This window comes from Corythoichthys intestinalis, chromosome 12, assembly GCF_030265065.1.
Source record: "Corythoichthys intestinalis isolate RoL2023-P3 chromosome 12, ASM3026506v1, whole genome shotgun sequence".
Lineage (NCBI taxonomy): Eukaryota > Metazoa > Chordata > Actinopteri > Syngnathiformes > Syngnathidae > Corythoichthys > Corythoichthys intestinalis.
The window spans coordinates 25,181,977-25,202,301 of NC_080406.1; the positions used below are offsets into that span (position 1 = coordinate 25,181,977).

The 20,325-nt window shown below is 36.3% G+C and overlaps 1 long non-coding RNA gene across 1 annotated transcript in view; it reads right to left on the bottom strand.

The window, feature by feature from the left end:
• The window catches only part of LOC130927438 (uncharacterized), a 31,674-nt gene extending 14,755 nt beyond the window's left edge, over nt 1–16,919 (bottom strand). The window contains exons 1-2 of the long non-coding RNA XR_009066429.1: nt 16,806–16,919; nt 16,598–16,720 (exon numbers count right to left, since the gene is read on the bottom strand). This is a non-coding gene — a long non-coding RNA (uncharacterized LOC130927438). The remainder of the gene's footprint in view (nt 1–16,597; nt 16,721–16,805) is intronic.
• Between the last annotated feature and the right edge of the window lie 3,406 nt (nt 16,920–20,325).

The window sequence follows — 20,325 nt, forward strand, 5'->3', positions numbered from 1 at the left end:
TGTCACTCCAAAACACCAAAATAACATGCGAAATGATATAATAATGTGTTAATAATTTCACACATAAGTCGCTCCTGAGTATAAGTCGCACCCCCAGCCAAACTATGAAAAAACTGTGCGTCCAAAAAATACGGTAGTCAAATCCCTGTAACGAGTTTAGTGTTAACATGTTACTAACATGAATGCCACTTTCAGTCCTTTTCGGTGCATAAAACAATGACACAACTAAATAACTACAATTCTAAATGATGTCTATAAAATTTGATTTTAAAATACGCACTTCTGATTAAAAAACGAATTCAAACAAGATGATTTAATATTGCTGCAGGAGACGTTTTCTGTCTTTGATGTCAGCACATTATGATTGACAGGATAATAGACATCCACACTCACTGTCAGAATGTACAGCACAGAGAACATAAACAACATTTTGTCTATACATTTATAGAGTGTTAAAAAAAAAAAAAAAAACGGATTACAGCTTGTCTCATAAGAGGCCTCCTGGTCGTTACAATGTCAGCAAACGTGTTGCTGAGACAGCTCAGCCATTGTTTCCACGGGCCACAATGAAATTCTATTTTCGCTTTTACTCGGTGCAGTAATTATCTGCATTGTTGCTTGAGAATAAAGAAAATAAAGTACATGAATATGTGCCGGTCAATTGGATTCTGTCACTTCAAACAGAATCGAGTACACAAGCGAGCGCCTTGCCAGCTTGTAATAACGACAGCGTTTGCGTGGAACAATTTGCCCTCTAAAACAGCTCATCAACACAAGAGAGTCTGTCACCGCGGCGACGGACTGACAAGTCTTGTGCATCTCTGTCTGTTATTAGCATGTCTCTGGCGACAAGCTCAATTATCTGACACTGCCCGTAATTTCCATTTCCTTTTTCTAGCACAATGTAAACTTTTCCTCTCATTCGCTTTCAAAAGCCGCTCGTTTGGGATGCTGATATAAGAAGAAATGCGTGGGAGGAGGAAGTGGAAAACATCTGCACGTCAGAGGGAAGCTGCCACACTCGCCATGATGAGGCCTTGATGCTGCCTCGACTCTAGTGCTTGTGCTCGGATGAGTCCGTCAAGAGGAAGAAATGGCAGAAACACTTCTAAGTCCAATAATGAGTGAAGCAACAATTATTTAAAGGGGGCTTAAATCACTATTATGACATATTTAAGTCTTGCAGCGGATGTCAAACGAGCCTTCATGTTAAGTAGAGGTTGAAAACCAGCAACATGAAAAAGACTGGAGTGTACAGCAGTGAATGCAATGAAAAATTGGGCAACAGGAAAATGAAAAAGAAAGAACGTGGCCTGGTACAGTCATACTACATTCTTTTTCACTGAATGAATCATTATGGAAGTAAGTGACAAGGGCAGGCAGCGAGGGTTCATTTTCCACTCTGGCGCCTAATTCTGAATGGAGTCCATCTTTTTGTAAATTAACATGAGCACAGGAAGTTAAAACATCATTACTTGGGGAAAAAATATACAGTGGTACCTCGATATATGATCGCTTCGACACACGATTTTTTCAACATCAGATGTAAAATTTGACTCGCCATTTGCATCTACATCAGACGAAATGCTCGAAATACGATGATTCATGACAGCGTAGCAATTTCCTTGTTTTCCCGCAAGACCGACGCACAGCAGATTTTCTTGTGAGAGAAATCAATGTGGGTTCAAAGAATGTTAAGGCAGGTGATGAAAAAAGAAAAAAAAGGTGAGGCTTACCATTGTAATGAAGATGAAATTATAGAAAAATATGAGCGTGGGGTGCGTCTCCATGAACTGCTTGACAATACTCCTCCGACCTCTGTTCGCCAGTCTTTATACGTTAAGGTGACAATTAGGGTTGTTCCGATCATGTTTTTTTGCTCCCGATCCGATCCCGATCGTTTTAGTTTGAGTATCTGCCGATCCTGATATTTCCCGATCCGATTGCTTTTTTTTTTTTTTTTGCTCCCGATTCAATTCCAATCATTCGCGATAATTTTTCCCGATCATATACATTTTGGCAATGCATTAAGAAAAAAATGAATAAAACTCGGACGAATACATACATTCAGCATACAGTACATAAGTACTGTATTTGTTTATTATGACAATAAATCCTCAAGATGGCATTTACATTATTAACATTCTTACTGTGAGAGGGATCCACGGATAGAAAGACTTGTGACTTTGTATATTGTGACTAAATACAGCCATCTAGTGCATTTGTTGAGCTTTCAGTAAATGATACTGTAGCCATTTAACTTCTGCCCAAATGCATGATGGGAAGTGCAACCATGACTGTGCGTCGTGGTGGCAATTGATATATCTTCTCTGCGTTGGGAAATAAATAGTGTGTTAAGAAAAAGATCAACTACTACCTTTCTTCCCCACATTGCTTCCCACGATTATTCTAATCGTTGGGAGAGGGATTGTAAGGCTTTAGCCATTTTAAAAAAGGCTCCAAAGGATGCCAAAATTCACTCTACTCGTTTTACGCTGCCTTTTAGCTCTATTTATAGGTAAAATGGCGCAATTACAGATTCAATGCGACAATGCGTGAGTGGGTCGTGCAGCGCATGCGTTAATTGCGTTCAATATTTTAATGTGATGAATTTAAAAAAAAATTAATTACCGCCGTCAACGGGATCAATTTGTTAATCCTACCTTAAACCTAAACTAAAAACTCTGGATGAGTGCAACATATTATGTTTGTAACGTTAAATACAATTAGAAAACGATTTAATTAAAAAATACATATATATTAAAAAAGGCATTTCCGATATTTTTTTGCCGATTCCGATACTTTGAAAATGATGTGATCGGACCCGATCGATCGGGACATCTCTAGTGACAATTATTATTCTGGTACCATCGCCAAAGAGATCACCAGCTTCGTCAGGTTTTTAATAATTTATTTCAGAACTTGTGGAACACAACACGCGTCGCCAACTGATAGCAACAACAGGACGTGAAAAGAGAGTCAACTGCACTGTCTCACTCTGCCGTCTGTCTGCCGTCAGCCCCGCGGTGCGTTCAGGTACACGTCGCAAAATACATAATGTATTTGTTGTGCTCTTGTAATTGCTATTTGCAATAGTAACAGAAGTATTTATTAAGGATTTTGTAAAAAAAAAAAAAAAAAAAAAAAAAAAGCATTGAGCTGGTCTGACTGGAAGAATTGATACCACTGCAGATAGTCCAGTTAGAACAACAATGATGCCCGTCCCGAATTAATCAGACCAAAACTTTCTCTTCATCAATGCGTTGCCTTTTTATTTTCTTTCTATGAGAACGTAGGCTTTAGCTCTCTTTAGGTGGCCAAAATATGCCTGATCAGAAAAACAAACAAATTGCAACTCGCCACCAGCAGGATCCAAAACATGTAACATGCAAACAACCTGGCATTTTTAACAGATTTAGTGTAGGTTTTGGGCTGTGGAACAAATTAATGGAATTATAATGTATTCTTATGGGAAAATCCTACTCGACATACGACAATTTTGACTTACAAACAAGGTCTTGGAACGGATTAACTTCGTATGTAAAGGTACCACTGTATACTCGCCATTTGTATCTACATCCGACGGCATGCTCGAAATACGACGATTTATGATAGTGCCGCAGTTTCTTTGTTTTCCCGCAAAACGGACACACTGTGGATTTTCTTGTGCGCGAAATCAGCATGGCTTTCAAGAATGTTAGTGCAGTTGGTAAAAAAAGGAAAAATATGAGGCTTACCATCGAAATGAAGACTGAAAAACACGAGCGTAATGTGCGCGTCCGTGAACTGCCTCAACAATATGGCCGCCTCGATGGTACTTATCCCATTTCAGTTTGCCAGTCTTTATAAGTTAAGGTAAAAATTATTAGGATTGTAACATCGGCAAAAAAATGGCCAGCTTCGCCAGGTTTTTAATCGATTATTTCAGAACTTGTGCAACATAACATGCCTACTATTCGCCCCAGCTGAACATGAAAAGGTAAAGTAGAAAGTCCTCTCTCACTCTGTCATGTCTGCCAAGCGGTGCATCCAGGTACATCACGCAAAACACATCCGCCACAATAGAACCCGATTCGTTACATTATTACAGGTATTATTATTATTACTATTATTCTATTATTATTCCATTTTTATTCATAATTAATGTGTTTTGCTCTGTGTAATTGCTATTTAAAATAGTACCAATAGTATTTATTAAGGATTTTGTGTAGATTTTTGGGCTGTGGAATTATAATGTATTCTTATGGGAAAATCCTTCTCGACATACGACCATTTTGACTTAAAAACAATGACCCGGAACAAATTAAGTTCGTATGTAGAGGTACCACTGTAATTAGAAACCTTTAAACAAAAACTCATAACCTACCAGTTTAACTTACATTGTTCAGTGTCATTGGGTACTCTGAATTGGGTACTATCTAAGTCAAAGTTGTTGCTATTTTTATTCATCAGTCCATCTATTATGTACTCCTTGTAACTGTGTCATTATTGTAAAGTGCATAAAAGTTTGGTGTAAGGTTATACATGTAGTCCCCAAGTTACGAACGAGTTCCGTTCCAACGCTGGCAACGTAGTCGGAATTGAACCTTTAAAAACGCAAAATAACTATCCAAAAAGTTCAAAAGAATTGTATTTTCTTCAATGGTGGAGGATACACTGTCCTCTGGAGGCAGCGTTGGGTCTGGCTGGACTGTCGTTCAATAATTCTTCCATACAGGAGCAAAGGATAGCTGTGCTCTGGTTTGGCCCACATACAGTGCTGCTCAAAAGTTTGTGAACCCCCTCAACATTTTGGAATTTTCTATTATTTCAACCTGATTTCCTAATCAATCAATTCAGTAGTTTTTTTTTGTTTGTTTTTTTAACAGTTGTGTTGTCGAGACTAAATTAAAAAGAGTTTTCATCAACTGATGTAGGTGCAAAATTGAACTGTTTGGTCACAACCAAAACCGCCATGTCTGGCGAAAAGTCAACACTGCATACCACCAAAAGAACCTTCTCCCAACAGTGAAGCATGGAGGTGGGAATGTCAAGATCTGGGCTTGCTTTTCATCCTCAGGACCTGGACAACTCCACATAGTCCAGGGAATCATGAATTCTGAGGAATATTGTCAAATCCTAGAACATAACCTGACGCCATCTGTTTTGAAGTTAAAGCTTGGCAGAAGGTGGATCATGCAACATGATAATGATCCAAAGCATTCCAGCAATACAACCAAGGAATGGCTGAAAAAGAAGAAGATTCGTGTTCTGGACTGGCCCAGTCAAAGTCCTGACCTAAATCCCATTGAAATGCTGTGGCGGGACCTGAAGCGAGCAGTTCATGCCAGACGCCCATCAAACCTCTCTCAACTGACTGCGTTCTGCAAGGAAGAATGGGCAAAAATCCCCCAAAGTAGATGTGAGAGGCTGATTAGTCACTACAGAAACCGTTTGGTTGAGGTAATCTCTGCAAAAGGAGGCGCAATATCCTATTAACTGAAGGGGTTCACATACTTTTGCACACATGATATCTGAGTTTTTCTTAAATCAACCACTTTTGTTAAATAAAGAATGACAATATAACTATTTCTTTTGTTTCAGTCCATTATTTGGAATGTCAGTATTGTGGATTTGGGTATAACTTAACATTTAATAAGGTTATTTTAGTTTTTTTTACAAAAAATCTGACCATCGCTGTGGGGTTCACAAACTTTCGAGCAGCACTGTACGTTGCTTTAGCTAATATATGTTTGCGGACTTTTGTGATGCAAATTTGGCTAATTTAATCTACTATATTTGCATATTGATTAGACTAGATGGACGTTTGAACACGAATTGTTTTGTGTCGAGTGTTTTATTGTTAAAATGCGTGTTTTTTGAATAGACGTGTACATCTGTGTGTTACAGCTTTACAAATTGTCAAACGTGAAAGAAGTAAAAAGCTTAAAAAAAAAAAGCACAATTGCTTTGTTTGCTGTCTATCAAGCTGAAAAACTTCAGTTTCGTTAGGACAGAACAAGTCATGTTAATAAGGTAAATTACAAAAAAAAAAAGATTCGGTGAGGTACAATTAGGTACTGTTTGTGCAGAAAAAAAAAGAAAAAAAAAAGAGATGGCAAACGAGACTCCAACGGCGTAAAGTCAAAATCGCATAAGTAGAGTATGTCGTACCCAGGGACTAACTGTAATAGTTTGAACTTTTTAATTATAGTTTAATTTGAAATATATTTTTTCGAAAATTGAGTAGAGATCATCCGATATGGGTTTTTTTCAGGACCGATACCGATTATTAGTTGTTAGAGGGGCAGATAAACAATTTTTGGAGCCGCTATTCATTTGCAGTAAAAGTGTAAAAATTGGCATATAAAATGAATAATGCAAATACTGAACTTCAATGAAATGCTTAAAGCATGTTTACTGAATCACACAAATAGAAAATAATAGCTCCACAAGTGCCTGGATTTCGTAGACTCAGAAACAGGTTATATATATCAAATATTTAAATATATAAGGTTGAGTTAAAGCTTAAATAAATAGCTTTCTGAAAATTTTCCACAGAAAATACAATACAACAAAAATACAGGGAGTTCTCAGGCTCAGCAGCACCTTTTGTAAAGTTAAATAAAAATTTAGATAATCGCTCCCTGATTTTTTTCACAATAAATAAAATAAAATTCCAATACAACTGAAATAATTTAACTTTGTTTTAACTTCAAACAAAAACAAAACATGCAGTTCTCAGGCTCAGCATTATCTGTGGTAAATACATATAAAAACCATTTAATGACCGGATGACCATTTCACAAATGAGAAGACAGGGTGAATACTAGTGCAGGAGAGAGTGGTGCGGCTGCATCTGAGCCGAAATCACAAGTTTTTAAATTGATTTTTTTCATATCGGCCTGTCTGATTTAAAAAAAAAAGGCCAATACCGTTATACGTCAAATTTTCAAATATCGGCGTCGATAATCAGTTTATCTCTAGAATTGAGTGACCTTTAGTTTTTAAAGTGGATTTACTAGTTTTTTTTTCAAAAATGATTTTTTTCACAGTACTTTTTAAAAGCGTTTGTATTCATATAGTTTTTTCCTACTTTAGGTTGTATGTCAGGTATAGGATTTACTTGGATTAAATATCAAACAACAAAAATAACATCTTTCAAAACATGTACATATTCAGTCATTTTGAATTTTTATGTGAATTTAATGTGTGTGAATACTGATTCAGAAACATGAACAAAAAATGAAAAGAAAGTGTTTAGTGTATTCAATTTCCCTAGTTTTGTGAACACAATACAGTTTCAATTGGTTATATATTTTTTCTTTTTATTAGTTTTAAATTGGGGTGCACGATATCTATTTTTTGAAACCAATATCGATAAAATGATTTTTTTTACAGTACTTTTTATTAGCGTTTGTATTCATATAGTTTTTTCCTACTTTAGGTTGTATGTCAGGTATAGGATTTACTTGGATTAAATATCAAACAACAAAAATAACATCTTTCAAAACATGTACATATTCAGTCATTTTGAATTTGTATGTGAATTTAATGTGTGTGAATACTGATTCAGAAACATGAACAAAAAATGAAAAGAAAATGTTTAGTGTATTCAATTTCCCTACTCTTTAGTTAGTTTTGTGAACACAATATAGTTTCAGTTGGTTATATATATATTTTTTTTATTAGTTTTAATTTGGGGCGCACGATATCTATTTTTTGAAACCGATATCGATAACTCCCTGCCCCTCAAGATAACCGATTTTATATATATATATATATATATATATACAATTTTTAAATGTATACTCACCTGAGTTTTTCAACACCTGTAGGTCAAAAATACTAGTGGTGGATTCAGCATAGATTTGCCTTAGACTTAACCAAAATTTTCATGATGACATGCAGGGGTCGCGTTAACCGAATATTTTCCGTCGTTGACCGTTTTTTTAAAACGGTGACGGAAAAAACTGAAGTCCATCTGTCATTTTGACAGGTCGCAATTCACACCCCAGACCACAGGGTGGCGAGTGAGCATATTAATTAGCTATTGTCTCTCTTGATGCATGACGTCGTTGGCCTTACTTGGAAAAATGTCAAGGCAACTGAGTGTTTGCCTGGCACGGCCACACTGTTCTCCCTGTATTTTTCAAACACTGAGAGAAAAGTCTGGGACACAGCCTCTCGAGTAGGTACAAAATCAATCGACAAATCAGATTTGTTTATTTGCGTGAAGTGTTCTTTACGGGCAACGTCACTCTTGCGCGTCGAAAGTCGTCTCTACAACAACACGAATGGCGAACGGGAGAGCCGAGAATATGTTCCAATCCGCGGTAAATTCAGTTTTAAATGAGCTAAAACACATCGACACGAGTCATTGACAACAGTCTGTCTCGCGCTAGCCATGTTGAATAAACTCTGTTCTCCTCGTATGTTTACTTCCACGCGCAAGTCCCTCGTCCTGCCCTCGTCGCTTTGCTAATGGCACGTCTGCCCGTCGCTGATTGGTGCACTCTGCTGTCTGTTTGCCTCTTGTTAAACTTGTTCGGACAGAATATTAATTAAAAATGAATGAAAACTAAATACTATTGAATATGTCATTATTATAATTTTAAAAATGTAAGTGACGGGTAAAAATAGATTATGACCGGATTTTTATGACACTGTCAGTCAAAATGGCAGACAACGAAAAAGTCTAGCGCAACCTCTGATGACATGAACATTATTATAATGAACAAAACAAAGACGAACAGTTTTGACTTCAAATAAAGTGCCCATATTATTTTTTCAAAAATATAATTTGAGTCAATCACAATCAATCTGTCAATGTCATTGGCGATGCGTTCACCTGAACAATGAGCACTAAACTAAAACAAACATACTGTAAACCCAAAAGGTATTGTGCTTTGTCAGCAGATAAGACATTTGGTGCAACAGGACAGGAGATGTTTGTGGTCTTGGTCCATGAAACAACTTCCTGAACCTGGCAATTATAGGACAACAAGCCTATCAATAACCAAAAGGCCTCTCAAGAACTTGTAAACATAACACTGTAAAATTCAAACATTTGCTAATTGCCAGTAAGGTTTATCACTCAGTGATGGGAAAATACGGCCTCTAGAACAGTAACAAAACTTTGCATGCTGGCAAAACAGGAGTGGAAACCAAAGCACACATCCCGATCCACCGACACCGTGCTAAAAATATATTATCGGGCCTATTACCGCATTGGCCCGAATATAAGACGGCCCTGATTATAAGACAACCCCCTCTTTTTCAAGACTCAAGTTAGAAAAAAGACTTTTTGAACACCAAATTAATTTTTATATAGAAAAAAAATACAGTACATCTGAAACAAATGATTATAACAATATATTTGAGAGAAAAAGCATGTTATTTTGCCTCATTCAAATCTTAATATCTGAACATTTAAATATGTAAACTAAAGTTCAATCACATTCGTAGATTAATGGCTTCTGGTTTTTGAAATGTAAATAACAATATATTTATTTATTTTTTTATTTTTATTTCAGGCATGAATCCAAACAAACATACAGCATTTATATGTTTTTACAATTAATTCAACCCGAAAAGAAAAGGGCTGACGGGAGAAGCCGAAGCTTATTGAAACCCGTCCCCAGTATACCATACAGGACGCAGAAAATGCGTCCTTCGCCTTCAAATGTCTGAGTAGTAAATTTGAGAGAAAAAGCACGTTATTTTGCCTCATTCAAATCTTAATATCTGAAGATTTAAATATGTAAACTAAAGTGCAATCAAATTCGTAAATGAATGGCTTCTGGTTTTTAAAATGTAAATAAACCAATCTATTGTGATAAAACAGCAAAATTGCAATAACTGCATTAACAATCAAAGTGAAGTCTAACTGTAACTGTAGTCTTGAAACAAATCTGAATAAGGAAAAACATTGCAATAAAATAAAATAATGCAAACTGGTTAAACTTGAGAGTAGCTGAGATCTGTCATGACAGAACATCGCTTCAATGACATCTGGCACCATCTAGCGTCGTGAATCGGTATAATGTCTAAACCGCGAATATAAGACCACCCCCACTTTCTCAGTCTTATCTCAATGCAAAAAACACCGTCTTATATTCGGGCCAATACGGTAATAATGTTATCGGATTTATTGGAATGACGTCATAATCGCTATTATCAGACCGATAATTATCGGACCGATAATTATCTTGCACCTCTAGTTTTTATATATACAGTATATCAGTTAACCAAATTTTTTTTTTCAATTCTAGTTTTCTTCATTTAATTTGTTATTGATAACAATAATAACATTGATTTGTAGAATCACTGCAAGGATTGTGCTAAACAAGATTGTCAGAACCACAAGCCACAACCCCTTTAACGCTAATAAGAACAGATTTCATAGCACAATTATAACGGTTGAGGCAACTGACAGTGATCCAAAACACTTAAAAAAAATTTTTTTTTTTTTAAATTTAAAAAAATCTAGTGTAGATTATTACATTCAAAGAAATCGGAGTATAAACACGATTCCTAATTTGACAATTCTATCTCAATATAAATGTCGAGATCCAGCACTGAAGCTGTTTGCCACTCAGTGTGACTGCAGACAAGAGGTGAGAATGTTAGTCCGAAGTGAGCTATCGCTAAGTGTGAGAGTCTGTCTTGCTTATGGGGCGAACGTTGGAGGAAGTGGTAATGATGACAGCTCTAACGTAGTACAGGTGCACTAAAGCATGGCAAGCTGTTCAATTGCCCAGAACCCATTACCGCTCCCCCGAGAGCAACCTTGTAATGTGCGAGGTACCTTCTGTAGAGCGTTGACCTATTGTCAACGGAGAAATCGCTCCTATTTTTACGTGGAGACACATTGCAAAGGTGAATTCTGCTTGGTGTTATTTAATTTCTGAGTAGCTCAATGTGAACTTACGCGTGTGCATGTACAACAAAGTGGCTGGTTTGATATGTTCTTTTTCATAAATATTTAATGTAATCCCACAATAAAAAGGGTGTAGACGGCACTCTCAATGTGTTTCTCTTTGTGAGTCAGTAATGCGTCTGCATTATTTACGCATTACTCACAAATGAAAGCATCTAAAAGAAATCAAGTACAATCTCTGTTTTTTTTAGATAGACCACAAATAATGAATACCCTCATCTATGAGTTTTTAATCTTTAACCTTCCACCTATAAATACCATGATGGCACTGCTTGTTTTTTTGTCATCTTCTAGAACCAGTAAGTAGCCTGCAAGCTAATGAACCAAAGCTTGGAAAGTCAGCTGTGTCAAAGGTCAGCGCTCTACTGAAAGAGATCATAGTTACACTCTATCTGTTTGCTGTATTTTCAACAGGTCATTGGAGTATGGCTGGGAGGGGAAAATAGTCATGAAAAAACGAACAAACAAAAAAAACAGTGTTTAAATTTTGAAGGGCTCGCCATGTTTGCTACTCACACTCCTAAACAGCAAGACTGATAATGCACAGTAATGCTAATGGTTTCAGAAATACAACATGGATGACAAAAATGAAGCTTTTTTTTTTTCTGAGCATGCACAAAAGAAACATAAATACAGCATAATTCAAAATAATTATTTACACTCGAAAGGGAGTGGGAAGAAGAAAAACTTATTTAATTCCACCCCTGTTCTCATCGTCCAGCATCCTTATTTTGTGGGATACTCCTATCCACACAATGAAAGACAGAGAGAGACAGAGAGAGAGACGGAGACAGAGAGAGAAGAAAAAAAAAACAGAAGAAAAAAAAAAAAAAATTTTTTTTAAATCCAACAAACAAAAACTAAACCAAACAAAGTCAGAGTTGGCTCATTAACAATAATTATATTTGTGTGTATAATTATTATTATACACACCAATTGACAAGAACAGCAACACGCATTTTCAGCAAATGCCATTATACTGTGACCAGACCATATTTTTATACAACAATCTTTCAATTTCAATATTTTGACAATGCTTGAAGTGATTGTCTAAATTGGTCGAAAGTTTCACTCCACATACAGACACACAAAAAACGTTTGCGAGTTGTTTAAAATCTGGGCAACACAAAATCTCCAGAACCTTTCAGACGGTGCATACTCTCCTGAACCTTAAAAACATTTTATATATTTATTATATATGACATATGACATATGACATACTGTATATATGACATTATAGATGTATAATAGTTGACAAGATCTTTGATTTTTAATAGTTTGTAGCAGTCTTGTTAATAACGAGTATAACAGCGTTATTTTTTCAGTAGTGAGTAATCTAATTAAATATTTTTCTCATCTTTGCAACGCTGCTACCGTTACTGAGGATGTAAGGGCGTGCGTTACTAAGTGCTATTACAGTGGCTGATTGACCCAGGAAACGTCACGGAGAGAGCAGAGCGGGAGTGGGGAGGAGGTAAGGGAGTTGTGACGCTGTTGCAAACGCGATGCTACGTGGCTCCCATAACAATAATACCTGACTGTAGCCGATAGCATACAAACTACGCCCATATGATGCTACGGTAGATATCACATATATATAGAACTGATGCAAAATGACAGGCGCGGCGTCGTTAGTACATGTGTATACAACTAGATGCGAAATGGTAGACTCGCCGGCGCTAGTAAACAGCCGCCATCTTAAAGCAGTAGAGTTCTCAGGAAGGCGCTGTTGTAGAGAACCTTCCTCGCGAACCTAAGTAACTTTCTATCTAAAATACTCCTAAATTGGCAAAATCTTGACTTGAACCTATTTTTAAATATTGAAACTAGGGTTGTTCCGATCATGCTTTTTTGCTCCCGATCCGATCCCGATCGTTTTAGTTTGAGTATCTGCCGATCCCGATATTTCCCGATCCGATTGCTTTTTTTTTGCTCCCGATTCAATTCCAATCATTCCCGATAATTTTTCCCGATCATATACATTTTGGCAATGCATTAAGAAAAAAATGAATAAAACCCGGACGAATATATACATTCAACATACAGTACATAAGTACTGTATTTGTTGATTATGGCAATAAATCCTAAAGATGGCATTTACATTATTAACATTCTTTCTGTGAGAGGGATCCACAGATAGAAAGACTTGTGACTTTGTATATTGTGACTAAATATTGCCATCTAGTGTATTTGTTGAGCTTTGAGTAAATGATACTGTAGCCGTGCCCAAATGCATGATGGGAAGTGGAACCATGACTGTGCATAGTGCTACCAATTGATATATCTTCTTTGCATTGGGAAATAACATAAGATGTTAAGAAAAAGATCAATTGCTACCTTGCTTCCCCACATTGCTTCCCATGATATTTCTAATCATAAAGAGAGGGATTGTAAGGCTTTAGCCAATTAAAAAAAGGCTCCAAAGGCTGCCAAAATCCACTCTACTCATTTTATGCTGCCATTTATCTCTCTAATTAAATTAAAAAATATATATATATATATATATATATATATATATATATATATATATATATATATATATATATATTAGGGCTGTCAAACGATTAAAATTTTTAATCGAGTTAATTACAGCTTAAAAAATAATTAATCGTAATTAATCGCAATTAATCGCAATTCAAACCATCTCTAAAATATGCCATATTTTATGTAAATTATTGTTGGAATGGAAAGATAAGACACATGACGGATATATACATACAACATACTGCACACCAGTACTGTATTTGTTTATTGTAACAATAAATCCACAAATGGCATTATTAACATTCTTTTTGTTAAAGTGATCCACGGATAGAAAGACTTGTAGTTCTTAAACGATAAATGTTATAGTTACAAGTTATAGTAATTTTATATTAAAACCCCTCTTCATGTTTTCGTTTTAATAAAATTTGTAAAATTTTCAATCAAAAGTGGAGTTAATATAATAATAAGAAGAATAAAAATAACAATAATAAAAATAGAGTGAAAAGTTTTACTTGTATTTTGCATAGCTAAATTGATATGGAATGCCAGTTTATTTAGCATTGTTGTTTAACTGTGTGTCAGAATAGGGCCTCATTACTATAGACTGAAGTGCTTTTCTTTTTGAGAACATTTTTTTTTTTTGAGAGATAGGAATATTATTTTTGTTGTGCTTTCACTAAAGGATACTTATGTTTGTTGTGAAGGAGAAGCTTATGCCAATAAACGGCACGCCTGTGTCCACTCGCCTTTACTGTATAACATATACAGTGGGGAGAACAAGTATTTGATACACTGCCAAAACCATTTGGCAGTGTATCAAATACTTGTTCTCCCCACTGTATCTGTACATATCTTACCCAAAATAAAACAAGAGACACATAATTGCCTCTAAAAGAAAGAAAACTTACCGAAATATGTGTGGAGCACAAATAGCAATTTGAATTGCATTGTGAATACAGCATAAACGTCTCACAACTACTAATTCTCCCACGTTTAGACGACATAACATGAGTATGGAACGGCGCTGCCCCCAAGCGGCCGGTGGCATTCTCTTCACTCTTAATGTCCATAAACGGCCTCATTGTAATGTTTGAGGGAATATGCCAGCGGGCGCATTAATTGCGTCAAATATTTTAACATGATTAATTTAAAAAATTAATTAACGCCCGTTAACGCGATAATTTTGACAGCCCTAATATATATATATATATATATATATATATATATATATATATATATTAAAAAGGGCATGTCCGATATTTTTTTGCCGATTCCGATACTTTGAAAATGACGTGATCGGACCCGATCGATCGGCATCTTATGGTCATTTTTTTTTTTTCTTTTAATAATTTTTTACACAAATACATATATATATATATATATATATATATGTATATATATATATATATATATATATATATATATATATATATATATATATATATATATATATAGCCTATTTACAGTGGCAGCAGAGAGCTGGAGGTGGGGGCGCGAAACATTTACGTCTTCCTGAGGGGGCGTAATAGAAAGTAATTGAGAAGCTCTGCACTACACACACAATGTCTCAACTTCATTTGACTGGGGTTGTACTTTGAGGTCATCTTGATTAAAAATTTGGAGATTATGGATTTAAAACTACTCCTGTGCTTTTATTACATATTCAGAAATGTTACTTAAAGTTCAAATATGTTTCTATATTATGTACATTTTACGGGTGGTAGATCACCAATTTCATGAGATGATATTGTTTCATTGGACAGCGATACGATATACGCCGATATTACAAAGTCTGTCACGATTCGATTCGATTCAAGGGCCACATTGACCTAAAACAAACAGATCAGAAGATTAATGAGTTATATTTCCCCTAAAGGATAAAAAATACAAAGCAACGTTGCAGTTTTTGAAAATGTTGCCGTTGAAACATTTCAGACATTTGAACAAAAGAAAACAAAACATTGTTTTTAACCAAACAACATCTACAACATGCTTTTTGAACAATTTCAGTTCGATTGTGCATAATAAATCGATATATCAAGACTAGGGCTGTCAAACGATTAGAATTTTTAATAGAGTTAATCACAGCTTAAAAATTAATTAATCGTAATTAATTGCAATTCAAGCCATCTAAAATATGCCATACTTTTGTGTAAATTATCGTCGGAATGGAAAGATATGACACAAGACGGATATATATATATTCAAAATAGTGTACATAAGTACTTCATTTGTTTATTATAACAAGAAATTCACAAGATGGTATTAACATTATTAACATTCTGTTAAAGCCATCCATGGAGAGAAAGACTTGTAGTTCTTTAAAGATAAATGCTAGTACAAGTTATAGAAATGTTATATTAAAACCCCTCTTAATGTTTTCGTTTTAATAAAATGTGTAAAATTTTCAAACAAAAAATAAACTAGTAGCTCGCCATTGTTGATGTCAATAATTACACCGTGCTCATGGTGCTGAAACCCATAAAATCAGTCGCACCCAAGCGCCAGCAGAGGGCGACAAAACACCAAAAAACAGGTAACAAATGGAAATGACACTGTGTTGTCATTGTAATCTGTTTGAGCGGGGCAAGTGCAGTAAATGCGTCAAATATTTTAACGTGAATAATTTAAAAAATTAATTACCGCCCATTAACACGATAATTTTGAAAGCCCGAACCAAGACAGATTGATTAGTTGTTACACCTAGATTTACGTCTTGGATTTGGACTAAAATACATCCAGCTTTAAGTAAAGGAATATTTTTCCAGACAAATGCATATTTTTGTGTTTATCACTACACTTGAATTTTGTTCCAACTGTGATATTCAGTCACATGATATTGAACTGCAACTTTTAATCAATTTGAAAAGTTGAAAAAAAATTCATTTGGGTCACAGCTAGCCTATAAGTAGTGATGGTAGGTCCATAACATAAACCTGCTTGTCATGACTAGAATTTGAGTTAATGTCATTCATGGAAAAAGCAAAATCACACAATTTCACTTCATTGCCTCAAAAGTTGGAAGTATTATTTTTCTGAGCCAAGGATGTCTATTGTGCAAAACAGGGCAATGGGTTGACCTTCTGTGCTGCTCGCATCTTTCTCCTAGTGGCATCTTCTCTACTGTTTGATGTCAGTTTGCCTGATGCATTCCATGCTAAAAAGGTATAAATGGGACCAAATTGAGCTCACCTTCTAGGCCGACTTGAGTCCTCTTGAATGCTGAAAAGCCTGGAATGAGCCCAGTGCTGGCAGTCCTTGTTTTCCTCCCTCAGACATGTGTAATCAGAGCCAAAGTCCAGCACAGATTACAGTCTTCAATCAGTCAGGGAGGAAAATGATATGTACATTATTGTCTCTGTGGCACATCAGCGCCACTGTCATCTTGCATGCACATTACCTGTGTCAAAACTGCCACAGAGCCATCACACAGCGGTGTAGATTCCTGCCAGCTCGCACTCACCGCGGGGGGACTCTGCCGTGACCTCGGAGGATGTTGTTGACACCATTTAATGTACATTTCCAGACACAAAAACGTCTCCTGTCAGATTCCAAATTGTCTTCCAATAGGCTGAACAAGGCTAACGGCCTGCTCTTGTCACCCAAAAGACAACAGCGAGAGCACACTGCTCAGTTCTGCCTCAATTCGAGGGAGCTGAAGCGCGGCTGTCAAGCTTGACCTTGAGGTGAGCAATGAAGGAGAGTTATTTTGCATAGCGAAGGAAACTGTACAGCGGCGTCTCTACATCATCTTATGCAATTGTCTCGTCAGTAAAAATAGACACAATGGAAATCATTACGAAGAATATGCGAGGTAGGTGGCCACATTGTTGTCGTTTCAATTTTCACAGCTGGGTGCAGATACGAGTAAATGCAAAACAGCGGGGCAGAAATTCCACAATGAAGATTGATCCGATTTGAATTTTTTAAAAAAGAGAAGTCCGGCCCATAATTCCACGGCTGCAACGAGTGTTTGATTTAAAACTCAATGGCACCTTGCCACATAACTAGATGATGGGAAATAATTTAGTAACCATAGCAATTCAAACGTCCACACCGGGGCACGCATGTATAAGGGTAAGCGTCACCTGAAAATACATGAAAAATGTAATCTGCAAGCACGCTGGATATCGAGTTTGCATAATAGCACCCCCTCACTCCTTCCCTGTCCCACACCAGGTATCACCTTGAGAAATCCAGACCTAAACACGCGGTCGCATCACAACCACTTTTGCTCGTGCTACAATTGTGTTTGTCTCCTTTGGACCTGTCAGTGCACAGGGGGGTGGCTCACCAAATTGTCTGAAAGATTTAAAAAGAGAAAGAAAGGTGCTGACCTGATGCTAAATTGTCCACATTGAGTAGACGGACAATGTCAGGTTATTGAGTTGATCCATGCTGGGTTTCCTAGCTCGCGGAAAATGATCAGTGCTATTGTCTGCCTCGTGCAGTTGATCAAGGGCAAGGGTGCAATGGCAATGCAGCACCAAAAAGGACACTTTCAATCCTGGGGATTAAAAAAAAAAAAAAAAAAAAACACCATGAAATTAGATTTTAAGCAGTGGCATTTAGGAACATGCATTCTGTCTACTGTATTTTCAAGAATTCTGTAGCTTCTAAAAGAGGTGCTTTTCACACAAAACAGATGTACATGAATGCAGCTGTGGGGAACCAATGATCCATTGCGCTGTACTTCTTCCTTGAGAAAGGAAAATAATAGTCATTTGGCAAAATTGCAGGCTTATCTTGCCACGACTAGGGGAAAACGTTAAAAACTGAAACCGAATGGAGAAGAAGACAGCCCTCTTCCCTCAAGTGTTTTGTATATGAGGTACAGTAGAACAAAACATGCCATTTTTTTTGCCAGTGCACAAACAAGGTTAAAAAGCGTAATCATGAATTCTGTGTTTTTGGAAATGTCATTGCATGACTGCCGTGTTCTCATTCGCTGTGGATGCTAGTGCTAGTTAGTTTTTGCCAGTGCTTAATTTGTAAATCTCATGGTGCCGGAACGCAAAGTACATATGACAGCGCAGGGATGACGACACGGGGACAGGTCCCGGAACATATGCAGAAAATGGTGCTAAAAACAAAACGCAAATGCCCACTTGCCATGCTGTGGGACTTTTTTTTTTCTTTCTTTTCTCCGTGCTTTTCTGACGCGTTTTGAACCATCTTCCTTTTTTTGAAAAAAGACAGTTAATGCAACTGTCTTTTTGGCTTGTTGAAATTCCATTTGATCCTAGCTGCTTGCTCCCCAGATGCTGCAAATTTCAAATCACCGACTCTTTCAAATGACGTTAAAATTTTATAAACAACATGCAATTCTTTGGATTGTTGTGTAAATGAATTTATGCATATTATTATTTTATACTGTAATGTCCGTAACTGTGTGTAATATTCTGATGTTTTCCGAGGCACCCTGAAGTGCACGCAACGTTACTGTTGTTTTGGTCACGTTATGCGGGAATGCGATAGAGAGGCAAAGCCTGCCGAGAGCCGAGAGCTGTGTTCGTACTGTTAGCTCCATGTGCTAATAAAGTTGTCAGCACGTCGTGTGTTCGATATCATTGTCAACAAAACACAAACAGCACAAACAAAACAAGACACTATGCACGATCCGTTTAAGAGACGCTGGGACTGGAGAGCTGTGAGTAGTAGGAAGCGAGGGGGAGATGACCGAGAAGCAAAAGTTCGCGGTTGAATGTGACGGCAGTCCGCTATTATTTTGTTTATTGTTTTCTGATTTTTGCTACAATAAAGTGGAGAAAGCCATCAACGACCCCTCTCCTTCTTTCCCCCAACGATATTATTGTTATTTTATATGCACGTGAGGGGCCGGAGCTGCCCAAATAAGTCCCAGAACACAGGGAGGCCAAAATCAAGAGGTGCTGGATCTGGTTCTGGCAAGATCCGGCTCAAATTAACCCCTGGTTTTTGCTAGTGGCCAATGTAATGACATTAGCAAATTGGAGATAATGGATTGTACAATGTTAAATCTAAATGACAGAGGTGGTAGCGTAGCCAAAATTTTATCTAAAATAAGAGTAATGTTACTTCAAAATAATAGTACTTACGGAAAAGTTGTCATCCCAAAAATTTACACAGGTACAAATTAAAAAAAAAAGAAAAAAGAAAAAAAAAAAAAAGTATTTTGTAAAAAGAATACTCAATAGGTAACTGCTTAGAATATCAGCTTTGTTTTGTTTTTAAACAATAGTATATTTTTTCAGCACGTCATCTATATGAAGTGTTATTATTCTGTACATGATCATATTAGGCCCACCAAAAAACACAAAAATCATTGAATTCTGACTAGAAAAATCTACAGAAATGAAACATCACCCGTCCAAAGAGCTTAAGTGCCTTCTAGTAGAGATAACATATTTCCTACCATGAAATTAAAACGATCATATCTCCGTTTTCCTTGGTCCATCGGTGCCAAATAAATACAAGGAGAGAGGTTGAAATCTGCATTTTCAAGTAATGTTGACAGCAGCGCTCTATGTGAAAGTTTTTTTTTATGGTGTTTAAAAGACACCACATGATTGAACAGGTCAACGTGACGTGAGATTCTGAAAGTATGAGAACCTCAAGCAAAAATATCACCGTTTCATGGTACTGCAGTTACAGCTCTAAAATGTGTTACTTTGAGACATATGGGTTAAAAAAAAAAAATCCAATTGAACAGGATTTTTATTTTTCAAAACATATTAGCAAATTGGAACATAAGTACAATGTTAAGTTAAAATAAATAAATAAAAAGAAGTAACTGAAATAATCTAAATAGAATTAGAATAAATACAGTCCTTTAGGTGAGTCTAAACCCACAACCCAACATTATTACCATGAGAACAAAAAATAATTGAATTATTTTCCATGAAAAGCACGTATGACTCGTATCATTTTTACATTATACA